Raw genomic sequence first — 16972 nt, 5'->3', positions numbered from 1 at the left:
ATAAGGCTTCCACCAACTTGACTGAGTAAGACATGTATCACCAATCTTGGAAGGGAAAATAAGAAGTGCTAGTTAAATAACTAAAGCTGGTAGAGATAAAGCCTCTGAAAAAAGTCCCACTCCACATACCATCAAAAGAAATACATGTTATGGATGAGAGAATTTGTTTGTTTTTCCTTTTCTTGAGTTTTAAATGGTTTTTACATAAATAATAGCATAGCAATAAGAGCAAAATGAAAAAGAAAAAGCTCACTCAGCACCTCACCTTTTTAACAGAAGAAGGATTTTTTCTCTAGTCTCCGTGCATCTACATGCATAGACATCTATATGACATAGTTTTAATTCACGTAACCTAGAGGCTCTCAGGACTATTGTACAATGGAGTGTTGGCCCACTCTCTAGAAATGAGGTAGGAAGAAATAACTGTGCCACCACCCCCCCTCCCCTGGGGCCTGTATAAATGAGATCTGGGAGCTTGGGAGGAACCAGAAACAGACTGGAGTAATCTGAGAGATGAGGCCCATGACTGATCCCACAGTATGCTTCACTCAGCCTGAGGCATGACCCAGGAGGTCCAGACACCTGTCACTGACCCTAGAACACAACAGGGTTTCTCCACAAGATCTCCAATATCATTTCTATTCCTTTAAACAAAGCTGGAATCTCCATGTTGGCAATAATATCAAATCAATACTCCCTTGCCAGACCATCTAGGCCCTGTATTAGCTTGGCCTGTGGGTAGAAGGTGGTATTCGATAAAGGCTGAGAGGAAAAAAGGTAACAATATAAAATTCTAAAATTGTGTTGGAGATACAGGAAATACTTCCCTGTGGTGATTTCATCCCCAGAGACTCAACACCAGAGTCAACAAGAAACTACACAGGCAAGATGTTTTTTTGTTGTCTCACCTGCTTATAAAACCCCAGCTTCCTTCTCCAGTCCTTCCACAACCTGAGATGGCAGAACTCTTAAGGAAGACAACTGTAGCAATCCTGCGCTTGTTGCTTCTGGCTGGCTGCCCTGTTTCTTCACATTGACTTGTAACAGGCCAGCCCTTCACCAGCCTTTCACCTCTCTTTCATCTAGAGACCTTGGAGTCTCTAGATTCCCAGCTGTGCAGAACCCTAACCAGCTGCATTTCATAGGCTTTGAACTGGTGAAGGTCTCCGAAAGAGAAACAATAGGCACCGCAGTTCCTGGCAGTCAAGAATAAAGATCTGTAAAGGCTGTTCATAGTGACCCCTTGCTGAGTAGTAATAATAACAATAGCTTAAATTGATTGTGCCAGAAACAGTGCTGAGCCCCTTCCAGAAAGCACCTCATTTAATTGTCACAACGATCCTTGAGGGAGGAATTATTGTCTTTTTTTTTTTTTCAGGAGGGGAAACTGAGACATATATCTAAATTAGCTTACATTTGGGACTTCCCTGGCGGTCCAGTGGTTAAGACTCTGTGCTTCCACTGCAGGGGGCATGGGTTCGATCCCTGCTCGGGGAACTAAGACCCCGCATGCCGCAGGGCCAAAAAATAAAATAATATAAAAGCCACTACACAGATATTTAAAAAATAAATAAGTAAATAAAGTAGCTTACATGAGATCCAGTAGAGTTAGAAAGTGGCAGAACTTGAATTTGAATGCAGCAAGCAAAGGAATCTAAGGAGACCACACTTTCCTTATAGTGAGATGCTTCCTCAGAACTCAAGCCTGAATGGGGTGGCAGTGGGAGGAGCAGGGGGTAGAGGGGAGTCTGATGGAATCCCACACCCACCCACCCTTCCCCTGTCTCCACCCCGGCTCACCAAGTCTCTCTTTCTCTCCTACTCTTCCTTCCCATTCTGCCCCTCCCTTTCCCTGCTCTCCATCCTTTAGTTCTTTCTTCTCTGCCTATTTTCTCACCCTGTAAATGCTCTACTCGGAAGCATGCAGCCCGAAAACAGCTGCCAGACCTGGCTCTGGAGTGTGACTCATTACTACGTTGCTAGACCCAGAAATGAACTGAGTGAGACACGTAAGTCCAAAGCATCCAGTATCCCTAGGCTCACTGAAGTCAGGGCCTGTGGGTTAGCAGCTGATAGCATTGTAGCACTTTCAAAGGTGTAACTCAGTCCTGACTCTTTGCCTACTCCTGACTCGTGACCCTGTGGCATCCTTTGAAGTATGTCTCGTGTAACATCTTGCAATTCCACTGCTGCAGGGGAAAGATGTTTGCATGCAGTGGGAATCTGTGACTCAGTGCTATTAATTCTTATTCCTTCTGATATCAAGGTTGGTGTTTTTGTGCCTTTATGTTCTTGAAATTTTATGTTAGTATGGTTAGTTTGGACTCAGTTTCAAAAGCATTAAGGTATAGTTTTGAAAGGATTAAGGTATTCTTTTTACTGCCAGAGGAAAGTGTGTTCTGAGAGAAATGTACACACTATATTCAGAGGAAAACATTCCTAGCCGTTATATATTGTAGAAAGTTGGACAATGTTAGGTGGTAAAATTCACTCCCTAGCACTCTTGGTAAGAGTGCTACACCATTCATTCATGCATTCAACATATATTTAAATATGTCAGAAGTGATACACGCTATAAATAAAATTAAAGTTTGGTAAAGGAATAGAAAATGTAGAAGGGCTATTTTAGATAGCATGGTCAGGGAAGGCCTCACTGAAAAAGTGAGATTTAAGCAAAGCCCTGAAAGGACTAAGGGAATGAGCCATGGAAACATCTGGGGAAGAATATTCTACACAGAAAGAACAGCAAGTGCAATGGCCCTGAGATGGAAATGAGCTTGGTGAGCTTGAAGAAGGGCAAGAAAACCAGTTAGATTAGAATGGACCCCGGAGGAAAGAAGCACTGTCACAGAGGTTTGCAGAGCCTGCTGGGCTATAATAAATAGCTTTGACTGGATTGTAAATGTGATGAGAAATCACTGGAAGAATTTGAGTAGGATAGTGAGAAGATCTGACTTGTTTAGAAAGATCACTCTGGCCTCTGGTTAAATAATGGACATTGGTGAGCAGGGGTGGAAGCAGGGGAGCACGTTGGAAGGTTATTACAGTAGCCAGTGTAAGAGGATGAGGGCTCTTGGGTGTGAGATATATTTTGTAGATAGAAATAAGAGGATCTGAAGGATTTGGATGTGGGTTGTGAGGGAAAGGGAAGATTCAAGCTCACCTCTAGCTTTGCAGCCTGAACCATGGGTGAATAATGGAGCCATTTACTAAGATTGGAAAAGTCTGGGAGGAAGATAGTAAACGAAGTGTTCAGTTTTGCACATATTAAGTTTGAGATTGCCTAAGACATCCAAGTAGAGATGCCAAGTAGGTAGTTGTGTAGCAAGCCTGGAGCACATTGAGGGGTGATATCTACTGTGATGTTGACTAAGACACTTTTCTTACCACCACTGTTAGTCCATAGTTAGAGATTTGAATTTCAAAAATGGAATTCACCTCCTACAAGTGCACTGCACTCCATCTTGCAAACCCTTGTTCTCTGTCTCAATGCTACATGTAGGGGAGTATTAACTGAGATGTTAAGGCTTATGATGTTCACCATCAAATCCTCCAATAGTGCCCCTTGAGCAATTAATATTTGACATTTCCAAAGGGCCTCAACTAGTGAGACACTGTGTTCCTTTAAATACTATCCTTAAATAAAGCAGAAACTCTGGCCAACAGAAGTAGCTGAACACAAGAAATGCATGTTCCATAATATCTGCAGATCATTTTCAGGCATATTAACTACTTTTAGAGGATGCGGTGAGTCACAGATTTAAAGTTGTGGAGCTTGGATTCTGGACGTGGAAAGGCCACCTTGAAAGCACATACTATTCAAATGCTGCTGGATGGAAGCCCAGAACTTATGCCATAGGGTCACATCACCTGACATCAGTTGATCTAGATTATTTACAGAACACTGAAGTCCAAGGATTGCATCATATTTAGAAGGTTGGGGATATATGCCTCAGGGTACATCAGAGTATTTAACAGAATTAATAAATAGCCACGCATCCAAAAATGGAAGATTTTTCTCAGCCACAACATTTTAAGAATCTATAAAGACTTTGCCCACAATGTTTTCTCATGAGGTGTTTTTTTTGCCAGAATTACTGAATAAGCCAGGACTTCTTCAACATTACAGTGTTCACACAGCTGATCTTGCCGAGGACGTGTGTGTGGAGAGTGTATCACCTGTCCTTTCTAGAGATGAAGACTTCTGGGAAGGAGCACAGGGACCTGGGTGCAGAGCATCTGTGCCATTAGAAAGTCTGATTGAAAAAGACATCAGCAGAATTCTCAAGGTATTTCCCAAGAGACTGGGAACTTACAAGGCCCATTCTGGCGTTGTCCCCTTTAATTGGGTCAAGTCTGTTCATCATCTCTACTTTCAAGGGAGTTGCTCACCAACTAGACCCCATTTTTGCATTCATTCACTTGAAAACTAGACAGGTATATTTTTGCTATTAGAAAAACATATAGAGAGCTTGATTATCACACAAGGTCTCTTTAGATCAGTTGCATGTACCACTGTGGGCTGTATCAATTGCGTAACCAGAGACATTAACAACAGGCATAGGCTTTGAATGGGACAGGTCAGAGTTTTGAGTCCAGCTTTGCCACTTACTGCTCTGGTGGCCAAATTTAGGTAAGTGTAAAATTGGGATAATCACAGTACGCATCTCATAGGGTCACTGTGAGAATTAGATGCGGTAACGTCCTCAGAGAGGTTAGAAGAGTACCTAGAACATAGAAAGCACACAATAAATGTTAGCTGCTATTGTTATTAGAATCATCATTTTTAAAGACCATTGGCAAAGAGATTTTTTGGAACTATAGACCCAGTATAAATAAGATACTTAAGTAGACCCTCATTAAGTTTCTGCAGCTAGATAACACCATGTTCTTTGTGACTTCAGAGAATGAAATTTGATATAAATCTTGACCTAGCTCAAGGTTATCAGTGACTCGTATTTTTTTTAATGAAGTGAAATTCACATAATATAAAATTAACTATTTTAAAGTGTGCAATTCAGTGGCATTTAATGCAGTCACAATTCTGTGCAAGAATCACTTCTATCTAGTTACAAACCATTTTATCACCCCCAAAGGAGGCCCATACCCATAAGCAGTTATTCGCCTTTCGCCACAGCCCCTGGCAACCGCTAAACTGTTTCTGTCTCTACAGATTTATCTATTCTGGATATTTTAAATAAATGGGATCACATAATATGTGACCTTTTGTGCTGGCTCCTTTCACTTACGGTGACTTATTATTGAAGAGGAAACTGCAGATCCCCAAAGAATCACCATCTCATCATCCCATCATCTCTGATATGCTTGGAATTTTCCAATGCTTAATGGAGATTCTGATCTCTAGGATTTCAGATTCTGTCCTCTGTTAAAGAAATGCTTTAATCAAATGCTTGAATCAACAGTGGGTGGATTTGGGGGAAAACTCCAGGAAGTTCTAAATCACTTCAACATATCAAGTATCTGAGAAAAATGATGTCGTCAACATGTGGAGATTTTGTCAAGGGTGCAGTTTTATTCCATCATTTTATAGAGAAGGACTTTGTGACCTAGTGTTGTTTTCTTTGGCTGCTATAAGACACATGTAACCCTTGATGCACTTATTACAAAAACAATTCCTTTAAGGAGCATGTATAACGTGCTAGGGCCTAATGAGAGATACAGTCCCTGAGCTGTGACTAAGCTACTCATGGTCCACTGGAGAGAATAGACGAACAATCAGGCATTAAAATATAATAAATGGGGCTTCCCTGGTGGCACAGTGGTTGAGAATCTGCCTGCCAATGCAGGGGACACGGGTTCGAGCCCTGGTCTGGGAAGATCCCACATGCCACAGAGCAACTAGGCCTGTGAGCCACAACTACTGAGCCTGCGCGTCTGGAGCCTGTGCTCTGCAACAAGAGAGACCGCGATGGTGTGAGGCCCGTGCACCACAATTAAGAGTGGCCCCCACTTGCCACAACTAGAGAAAGCCCTGGCACAGAAACGAAGACCCAACACAGCCATAAATAAATAAATAAATTAAATAAATTTTTAAAAAAAGGTCCTTATTAAAAAAAAAAATATATATATATATATGTAATAAATGCTGTAACTGGATTAAGCACGGGGGGCCATGGGAGCACATGTGCAAGTACCTAGCCCTGCAGGAGGCATTGGCGGGGTACTCCTTACACTCTTTCTTCCACACAAGGCTAAGTCATTGTATTGCTGGTGGAAAAGTAAATTTTATACATCACGAAGCAATACTTTTCAAAATGTTAAATGGTTGTTGACTTTGGAGCCTGTGTTAATTTATTATCACAAAGAAAGAACACTGTTACCATAGGTACTTCTTACATTACTGCTGTTCTGTTTAGCCACTGATGCCATGTGGCATTAAGGTACAGATTGCAACCTAAGGTTAACGTTCCTTACTGTATGGAATTAGACATTTACTGAGTAGGAAATCCTTGCTGGTATTGAGGGAGTTATTTTCTACTTAATCTATTTTACAACTTAAACTTACCACAGTTTTTTTTTGGGGGGGGGAGTCTATTCTAAGAGTAAGCATATTCTCTTAATTATATTCTGTCTCAACCCTCTGCTACAGTCATGACCCTGCCCCCATTATTTGAAACATAAAAGTGTCACACCTGGCCTTGTTGTCTATGCTCAATATCACTCCCCAGCTGATGGTATCACGAAGTCCTCCAGCATTATGGGCACACCGTTTCATAATATTTAATTAAAAATGACTCTGAGCACCGTTTCATCCCTCCTTCTCCCCAGGGACTCTTGGACTTCCATTTCTCCTAGTTACTTCTGATTCTGAAGTCCTGCTTTGGCTGAATTCTCGAGCCTTGCCCTGGTTCCCACCTCCTGCAAGTGCTGTACCTTTCCCGCACCACATCACCCCATACTGGACACATCTGATCCCTCTGCTTCCCAAAATACTGTTGACCAAAGCAAATATCAAAATGTTTAGAGACAAATGCAGCACAGGAGAGCAAAACTGAAAATTAAATTTTAACTTAAAAAATTAAAAACTTAACTTAAAATTGAATATTTTAGTCATTTCCAAAGTCCCTTTGGCCATTTCTCTCTAGCTGTTTTTTCCCTACCTCTTTTTTCCTCTCTCCTACTTTCCATCAGAACTCAGATTTTCTCCCACTCCATTACTATGCAGAGTCCTGCAGGTTGTTCTGATGCATGCTAAAGTTTGAGAAGACTTAAGCAAATTTTGAGTATATATTTATGCTATGCACACATTTACAGATCTACTTCATCATTTTTAATGGTTGTATGAATTTAATGATTCCATACTGATGGACATTCAGGTTGCTTCCAATTTTTATATATGAACATACACTAGAAAAGCATATGGAAAAATCAAAATAATTATGAGAAGATCTAGCTATTTAAAAAAATTTGGGGGGGGCCACCCCATGCGGCTGGCAGGATCTTAGTTCCCCAACCAGGGACTGAACCCGGGCCCACGGCAGTGATGAAAGCACGGAGTCCTAACCACTGAACTGCCAGGGAATTCCCGTAGACCTAGCTATTTTAGACGAAATGTTTTTCTTTAAAAATTCCTTTTATGATGTAATATTGTTTAACAACAAATCAAATTGGAAGAGAGAACAATGTTGGGTAAGCTAAAGGAGGGAGGCAGGCATGGATTCTCCATAGAGGGTAAGGGAGCACATTGTAGTAGGCTAGAAGCTTCTTGAGGCCAGGGACCATGTCTGATTTGTTTACTACTGCATGTCCAGTGCCTTGAACAGCACCTGACATAGAGTGGGTGCTTAGTTAAGTATTTAATGAATGAATGGATAATGAATGAATCTCAAAATAATTACACTGAGTAAAAGAAGAGTACATGCTCTAAGATTCTATTTATATAAAATTCTAAAAATTGCAAACTCTAGTGATAGAAAAGCAGGTAGATATTTTCAGTTTATTGAAGTATGTCTATTATACCTCAATAAAGCTGTTTTAAAAATAAAAAGACATTGCCTGGTGTTTCTCGTCTGAGTAATTATTGGTAGTTCCCCAAAATGGAGAACGATGAGTTCTGTTTGGGGCATACTGAGTTTGGGGCAACCATGGAATATCCAAATAGACAGGTCAGTGAGTTTTTGGATATGAGTCTCTCTCAGGAGTACTTGAGCTAAAGCTGTTCTTTCAACAGCTGAAATGTGCACATCGAATTTTGCGACATCAGCCATTAAGGTTGAATGATGACAGAAGCCAGACTAGAGTAGATGGAAAGAGAAGTAAAGAAAAGTAGAGAGAAAAGTAGAAAACGATAAGTTTGGCTGTTCTGGAAAAAGAGAAAAATAGGGCAATTACTGGAGGAGGTGTCTTCTGAGGATGGTCCTCAATGATACCTTGGAGCCCCAAAGCTTCCCCCAGCCGCCTTGCCTTTGGTTTACATCACTTTTAGTGGAGTTCTCTGTTCCTTGGGCTCAAAGCACCCTGTCTAGTACTCTCCTTTTTCGTTCTTTCTCACCTCTTTCAGTCAATCACAAAGTCCTTTTACTCCTATTTCTTTAATGATGCTCAAATCTGTTCACTTCTCTTAACCCATCGCCAACATCCTAGGGCAAGCCGCCATTATCTGATTACTGCAGAATCCAAAGGTTCTGCTCATGGTGCAGCAGCCAAGTACATCTCTCCTGGAGTCACTGGGTTCGAATCCCAGCTTGCTCCTTAGGAGCTTAGTAACTTCTCTGTGCCTCAGTTAAAAGTACCTTCCTGCCAAGATTTTGTGAGAGTTAAATGCAATAAAATCTGTGCAGCGTTTCCTGGTTTTTAAAAAAATGTTTATCTTTTTTTTTCTCTACTATCCATTTAATTGCTTGTGTTGTTTGTTTTGTTTGGAAAATCTTCCCTAGACATCACCAACTGGTTAAATCCTATGTGTTTTTAAACTTCAGTTAGGGTGCCAGCTCCTTAAGGAAGGATTTCTTGATTGACCTACACTTTACCTTGCTGAAGCACTCTGTCAGAGTGCTTAGCGTACTTTTTGGCTCTTCTTCTTCTTATTATTTTGCTTCTGAATCCCGCACTACTTAATGATGAACCCTTTGAAGGCAAGGATGGTGTTTTTAGCATTGAAAAAGTTTATTGGCATAAAGTCCCAGGAGGAGATAAGTGTTAGTTAAAACTAGGAGGCTGATATACTGTATGATTCCAACTGTATAACATTCTGGGAAAGGCAAAACTATGGAGACAGGAAAGTGATCAGTGGTTGCCAGGGATTTGAGAGGAGGGAGGCATGACTAGGCAGAGCACAGAGGATTTTTAGGGCAGTGAAACTACCCTAGTGCATGATGTGTGATCATTACATGTCCTTATATATTTGTCAAAACCCACAGAATGTATAACACCAAGAATGATCTTAATGCAAACTATGGACTTTGAGTGATTATGATGTGTCACGGTAGGTTCATCAATTGTGACAAATGCACCACTCTGGAATATAGTTCGGGAAACTATGCATGTGTGGGGTAAGGAGATATATGGGAACTCTCTTTATATATATATATATATATATATATATATATATATATACACACACACACACACATATATATGTCTATATATATATATAAAGATAGATATATATATCTTTGAAGAAATAATCATCCCTGCCTTTGTGGAGGCAGACATCAAACAAATAATTATGCAAACTATCATTTATTTAACATTAAGAAGCACTATGGGGGCCTCCCTGGTGGCGCAGTGGTTGAGAATCTGCCTGTCAATGCAGGGGACATGGGTTCGAGCCCTGGTCTGGGAAGATCCCACATGCCGCAGAGCGGCTGGGCCCGTGAGCCACAATTACTGAGCCTGCGTGTCTGGAGCCTGTGCTCTGCAACAAGAGAGGCCACGATAGTGAGAGGCCCGCGCACCGCGATGAAGAGTGGCCCCCTCTTGCCACAACTAGAGAAAGCCCTCGCACAGAAACGAAGACCCAACACTGCCATAAGTAAATTAATTAATTAATTAAATTAAAAAAAAGAATAGTGGTGGAAAATAATTCCTTACCAATCTCTGTAAATTAAAAAAAAAAAAAAAAAAGAAGCACTATGGAGCATAGGGTCTTCCCTGAGAAAGCAAAACTTAAGGTGATGCATCACCTTGAGGTCTGCCCTCAAGGACAGGGAGGAGTTAAACCAATTACAAAGGCTCTTTAAAGAGCCTAAGGGCCAGAGTGAACAGTGTGTTCCAGGACCAAAGGAGAGTAGGTACAGGCAGGTCAGACTAGTTGGAGCACCGTGGGCTAAGGAGGTAAAACCGGGGACATGAAAAGAGGGCAGACCTACAGGGCTTGCAGTCACAGAGTTGGAAGCTGTGTCCTAAGGACAGTGGGGTGCCATCAAAAGATTTTAAATAGAAGAGTGATATGGTCAGATTTGAATTTTTAAGAAATCGCTCTGGCTGCTGCATGAAAGAATGGATCAGAAGGAACAATCTGAAAGTGGCTAGATCAGGAGGGAGAGTACTGCAAGAGTCCAGGGGAGGAAGCGCATATTGCACATGTGAAGTACTTAGCTCCTTGCAGGCAGGCTCCATGTGGCCATGAGCATTGCAGACAATGCAGTGGGGGAAGACAATGGGGAAAGAGGAAAAGCACGTGGAAAAGGCAGGAAATGTGAGCAGATAGTTCATGGAGCAATAAAGCTGAATACATGGGCTCAGATCGTGATATATAATGCTTTTGCAGTGAGCGGGAGTTTCTCTTCGTTGTGGTGCGTGGGCTTCTCATTGCAGTGGCTTCTCTTGTTTCAGAGCTCAGGCTCTAGGCGCGTGGGTTTCAGTAGTTGAGGCACGTGGGCTCAGTAGTTGTAGCTCGCGGGCTCTAGAGTGCAGGCTCAGTAGTTGTGGCGCACGGGTTTATCTGCTCCACAGCATGTGGGATCTTCCCGGACCAGGGATCGAACTCGTGTCCCCTGCATTGGCAGGCGGATTCTTAACCACTGTGCCACCAGAGAAGGCCCCAATGCTTTTTAAATAACATCACTTTTATAACAATGATAATAAAATAATAACCATAGTACTTGAATTTATTGAGTAATTACTATGTGCTAGACAATTTTTCTATGTTCTTTATACAGCTTAATTTCATCCTTGTTCTAGTTATCTGTTGCTTCATAACAAATCACCTTAAAACTTAGTGCTTAAACCAACCTATATGTATATGTGTGTGTATATATATATATATATATGTGTGTGTGTGTATATATATATATATATATATATATATGTATGTATGTATACTCTGTAGCTTGGGCAGAGCTTGAGGGTTGGGGGAAGCTTGTTACTGCACTTCTTGGTGTCAGCTGGGGTAGCTCAAAGTCCGAGATCTAGACTCTCTGAAGCTTGCTCACTCACCTGCCTGTAATTGATGCCAGCTGTGGGCTGCAACTGTCTACTCTTCTCTTATTGCACTCAACACGATCTTCTTCAGTGTATTTGCTCACATGTCCAGTTCTCTGCTGGACTTTGAGCTCCTTCAAAACATAAAACATGTCTTTATCTTTGTATCATCTCTGTTTGGGGCACCATCTACAAATGAATGAATCCTGAACCTCGCTAAGAGAATATTTTCCTTTACCAAACTGAACACTCCTAGTGACTGGAGTTTTATAACTTTGCAAGACTACAATTTTGTTAGGAAGTTTTTCTTTATCCTTAGCCAAAATCTACTTTTGTGTAACTTTTACTCAGTGGACTTTTACTTAGGACTGTGAAACTCCACAGAATGAGTCTAAACTAACTTCTCTAAGACATCCATTCCCTAAGTGATAGCTATCAAATCACATCTAAATCTCTAAGCTTAACACTCCAGTTCCTATTATTGTTCTTCCTGGTTGTGGTTTCCATGGTTACCTCACTCTTGATTCATTCTTAGATAATCACTGTGGTTCATAGAGATCCAGAACAAAATGCCTGGATAAATATTAATGGTGAGTCTGTGAACACAGGGGAATGAAGTGGGATAGAAAACCATTCTGAGACCATCATAAGCAAGTGGGCTCCAAAGAGAAGTGCAGGATGGGACTGAGGGGTGAGGACATGGGTTGGGAGTTGGGGACTACATCCTATCCTGGACCTTCCCTGGTAGGCTGATCCTGATGAGAAGCAGATGGAGACCCTGTGGGAAGGTAATCTGAGACCCTGTCTGATTGGAAATGGAGAAGGAAAAACAGGAAAAGTGGAGCTGAAACCCAGTTGAAACTCAGTTGCCCACTTCTATCTTAAAATTGTGTTTCTTGAAGCATAGTTTATTGTCCATAAGAATTTCATAACCTGCTGGTAGACATGCGTTCCCTGAGTTCAGCCCCACACCCACTGAATGTGTACTCTTTACAAACTCCAAGATAATTCTTAAGTACACAGAGAATCTTGTTTTAAGGGCCGGAATAAGATAGAAATTGCTCATATTCAGAGTTAGAAAAGCGTTTTTCAAACCATTTCACAAAGCTAAAGAATCTCATGTTCTTCAGAAATTTCTTTGAAATATAAAAAAATCCCAGCTCATGTGTTTAGTCTGCATGGTTCCATCCCCACAAGTCCTTATCCCAACCCATAAGGGTCTGAAAAACAGTAGAAAAGAGCTGCCTTTGTTAGAAGATCCTATCACAATAACTCTTAGAGAAAAGCCTCCCACCCCCGCAAACTCCCACCCCCAGGAAAAAAGCAGTTGAAGAATTCAAACCCATTATACATTCTTTCCATTCCCTGTCCCCAGCTTCACTGAAATATTAAATCCTTTCCTCTTTTCTACGGATGGATTTTAAGATAGATTTTCCAATGAATTTTTAGTTAAATAATGAATGGAAAGTGTAGCTGTAGCAAATGCAGATTTTTTTGCTTAGAATAAGAGAGAAACTAAAATGGAATTTCTCTAAATACATGTTTTTCCCCTCTTTTAGGAAAATGTTTCAAGTAAATTTACTGAGTGCCCAAAGGAAATATCAGTGCACATCTTTTATGAAGTTGTAACAGGTAAAAATCTAACATTACTAGACAAAAATACAAGGGTCAGTTTTTCACACGTCGAGTCTTGCTTTAATGATTCTGCAATAAGCATTTCTTTGAGTAGAAGCCTTTGCCTTTTAGCCTATCTCCTCCAATTATTAAAGCATGTATTTACAGAGCAGAAGAAAGATCACTGAAAAACAGATTCTTTTAATGAGATAATGCCAAGTGAAGTGCATTCTGAAACGGGGAGAAAGGGTGAGTGATAATTTCACCCTAAGTCATCAGAAGGCGAAAAAGATGGATTCAAAATGATTGACCTACAGCCTTTCAGAAGCATTGTTTAAAAAGAAACAGACTATGATGCTCATTCACTGACTCCTTAAACATTTATTGAGATCACCTACAATGTGTCAGCTGGAGCTAAGAGGGCCTAAGACAGGCACAGTCCCTCACTTCAAGATAGAGTTCCAAAACGCCTGGGCCCAAGGCATTTAATTAAAATTGTAATATAGTGATGAATACTATAAAGGAGAAGTGTGGGGAATGCTTTGAGAATGAATTTATCATCATTTGAAAGTCAAGTTGAAGTTTACCTTAAATGAGGGGACAAATTTTAAAACTATTTTTTTCCAAGCTTCAATTTGGACAGACTTCTTTGCTTCAACATTTTGAGAGTTATTTGGGAGAGTGATTTTTAAAAAACATGTATTGTGTGCCAATATATGTTTGTAGTTACCTACAACCTCCTTCTTTGAGGGCAAGGAAATTCACACTTACTGAGTGCCGACTTTGTCGGAAGAATTGGACCTATTTTGCCCAACAACCCAAGGTACGTGTGTTGCTGTGCTTCCTTTGCACAAGAGGACACTGAGGCTCAGGGAGATGAAATAATTTGTTTCAAGCCAGCAGACTTGGTCCTTGTCACTGAACTTAGCTAGAAAGTGGAGGAGGGCTTCCCTGGTGGCACTGTGGTTAGGAATCCACCTGCCGATGCAGGGGACACGGGTTCGAGCCTGGTCCCACATGCCGTGGAGCAACTGAGCCCGTGGGCCACAACTACTGAGCCTGTGTTCTAGAGCCCACAAGCCACAACTACTGAGGCCCGCGTGCCACAACTACTGAGCCCACGTGCCACAACTACTGAAGCCCTCGCGCCTAGAGCCCGTGCTTCGCAACAAGAGAAGCCACCACAATAAGAAGCCCTCGCCTTGTAATGAAGACCCAAAAAGCAGCTAAATAAATAAATAAATAAACAACAACAACAAAAAAGAAAGTGGAGGAGGGGAGAGGGTGACAGATAAAAGGCTAATTTCACTGACAATTAGTCTATTGTTAGTGTCGCTAATGGGTTGAGCCAAAGTAATCAGAGCCCACAAAATACTGCCTTTTTATCAAAAGTAAATGCAGGAGCTGTAGATGAAAGGACAGCTGTAGGTTCTTGAGGGAGAAATGGCAGTTAAGATTTTATGCGAAATATAGTTTGTAATAAAATTAGACTGTACTAAAATGCATGAAGGATACTGTGCATTGCACTTCAAGCGCTTTGTTAAGATGTTTGGTTTACCTTTAGCAAAGTTTGTAACAGATAACAAGGTGAGATTATAGAGAATTTATTTCTTGAAATACAAAGAAGTTGCACAATGTCAGTTTACACAATGACAAGGCTTTTAGTTTTAAGCAAGAAGTGAAGGAAGGAGCTAAAGTAATTGGATCAGAGAAATCATAGAAAGCCAGAGTTAAGATTTGTCAACAACAGTTATGTGGAAAATCAAGATTTGCTTCCCCCAGAGGTGGGGGGGGTAGGGGGGTAGGGGGGAGGGAGAGGGATGGACTGGGGGTTTGGGGTTGGTAGATGCAAACTATTACATTTAGAATGGGTAAACAACAAGGTCCTAATGTAGAGCACAGGGAACTATATCTAATATTCTGTGATTAAACCATAATGGAAAAGAGTATAAAAAACTAAATAAGTAAAATAAAATATTGGCTCTAAAAAAAAAAAAAAAAAAAGGATCTGCTTCCTCCAGAAGAATAATTGGTTATAACAACAACCATGATTAGTGAACTCTAGTCTTAGCTCTGCTTCATCTGCCCAATGAGGTCCAGATGCCAGTTACTCAAAAGAGTTTGAAGATTTTATTAAGTCCCAAAGCGGGTGGTAAGAGTCAACGTAAAATTCATTCTAAATTCAAACCCACCAGGGCCTCATCATCCAAGATGGCTAGCAAGAAGGTGGGAAGGTGGGAAGGAGAGATAGGGCTGCAGTGGAGACAGATTGAGATTTGCCTTGAGTTTTTCTTTTTTTAAAAAAATTTATTTATTTTATTTATCTATTTTTGGCTGCATTGGGTCTTTGTTGATGCACACAGGCTTCTCTAGTTGCGGCGAGCGGGGGCCACTCTTCATTGCGGTGCGCGGGCCTCTCACTATCGTGGCCTCTCTTGTTGCGGAGCACAGGATCCAGACGCGCAGGCTCAGTAGTTGTGGCTCACGGGCCCAGTTGCTCCGCAGCATGTGGGATCTTCCCAGACCAGGGCTCGAACCCGTGTCCCCTGCATTGGCAGGCAGATTCTCAACCACTGCGCCACCAGGGAAGCCCCAAAGACAAGGTTTTGAAATGTCAAAAGCAACAGAAGTTTTAGATCTCAAAGCTCCAGAAAGGAATTAATCTGATTCTTCATCATCAAGATAGTCCTCGGCATTGCTTAATGTTTGGACTGCATCTGTTCCCTGTTTCTTTTTCAGGAGAGAAGCACAGGCAGCATTAGTAGCCATGTCTAGGGCCAGCTTCTTCTCATTGTTTCTTAAGTCTGTTCTAGCAAGTTTTGCCAGAAGCAACTGGACAATATCTGCATAACCCTTCCAGGCAGCAGCATGCAAAGCTGTGTCTCCCAACTTGTTCTGTTGGTTCAGTTCAATGTTTGGTTGAGTAAATAGCATTTCCACTGTATCTTTGTGACCCCCATGACAAGCCCAGTATAGGGCAGTGCTTCCAGCTTTGTCCAAGCCATTAACACCGACTCGGTTATCCAAACACTCTCTCAACCAGCTCAAGTTGCCTCTTTTTGCAGCTTCATGCAATGGATTGTCAATGGATTCTGCCTGCTCAGCCACATAGTTGCTTGGGATTAGTCCCGTCCTGCCTTTGGAGGTGCCTTTCCACCAACTGGTAACACTCATGTTAGTAATGTAGATAATATCACCTTCTTCAAAGTACAATTCATCTGGAGTTTGGGTTCAAACCTATAAAGAGCTCTGAACACTTTAACTTGCCCTGGTTTGACCAGGTTTGGATGGTGGCTTCAACATCTCTCTCCCTGGAGCGCCATAACTTTTAAATAAATGTCCCTGAATAAGAGTGTTTCTTTAAGATGAGTTCAGTTAGAACTCTTTCTATGCAGTATGGAATGATAAATTGATTTAAAATTAGTTATCGACTGACACTTCCAGAGAGAATTTTAGGCAGCTCGCAAAAATATATAAAAAGCTCATGACAGAGTTGTAACAAAGACATAGTGAAAAAAATAAGGCCAGTCATGAGATGGGTGCACATGCCTTGAAGTCCGACATACTTGCTAGAGGTGGGCCCCACACATGGATTTGGTCTTTCTGGCAGGGAAGAGACCTGGTCAGTAACATGATTCACAGAATCTGTGAGAAAGAAACTGGTCTTTTCTTCAGGTGAAACACAGCCACTCAGACCTGCCCAGGAGGTTGACACTTCAGACAGATGTGAGAAAGTGACTGCAGGGATCACACTCGGTCAACACTGGGACAAATCGATAATCTAAGCCCTAACATTCTATGTCAGGGCAGCACAGCTGAAGTAACACCGGTGAGAACATTTTTAAAGGTTTCACTAAAATCACAAAAGCAAACATAAAAACAAATAAACACTCACAGAGAATCTAAGTTTGAGCGATACCTTCTGGATTGTTTGTCAAAGGTATACCTGGGTAGGTATCTGAGTGAAATCACT

General features: G+C 41.3%; 1 pseudogene; it reads right to left on the bottom strand.

Annotated features, from left to right (window-relative positions):
* Positions 1 to 15642: 15642 nt before the first annotated feature.
* Positions 15643 to 16302, bottom strand: LOC132360467 (osteoclast-stimulating factor 1-like; annotated as a pseudogene).
* Between the last annotated feature and the right edge of the window lie 670 nt (positions 16303 to 16972).

Source organism: Balaenoptera ricei, chromosome 2 (genome assembly GCF_028023285.1).
Source record: "Balaenoptera ricei isolate mBalRic1 chromosome 2, mBalRic1.hap2, whole genome shotgun sequence".
NCBI lineage: Eukaryota > Metazoa > Chordata > Mammalia > Artiodactyla > Balaenopteridae > Balaenoptera > Balaenoptera ricei.
Note: the sequence above shows the minus strand (reverse complement) of the source record. Positions and strands in the feature narration are given on the sequence as shown.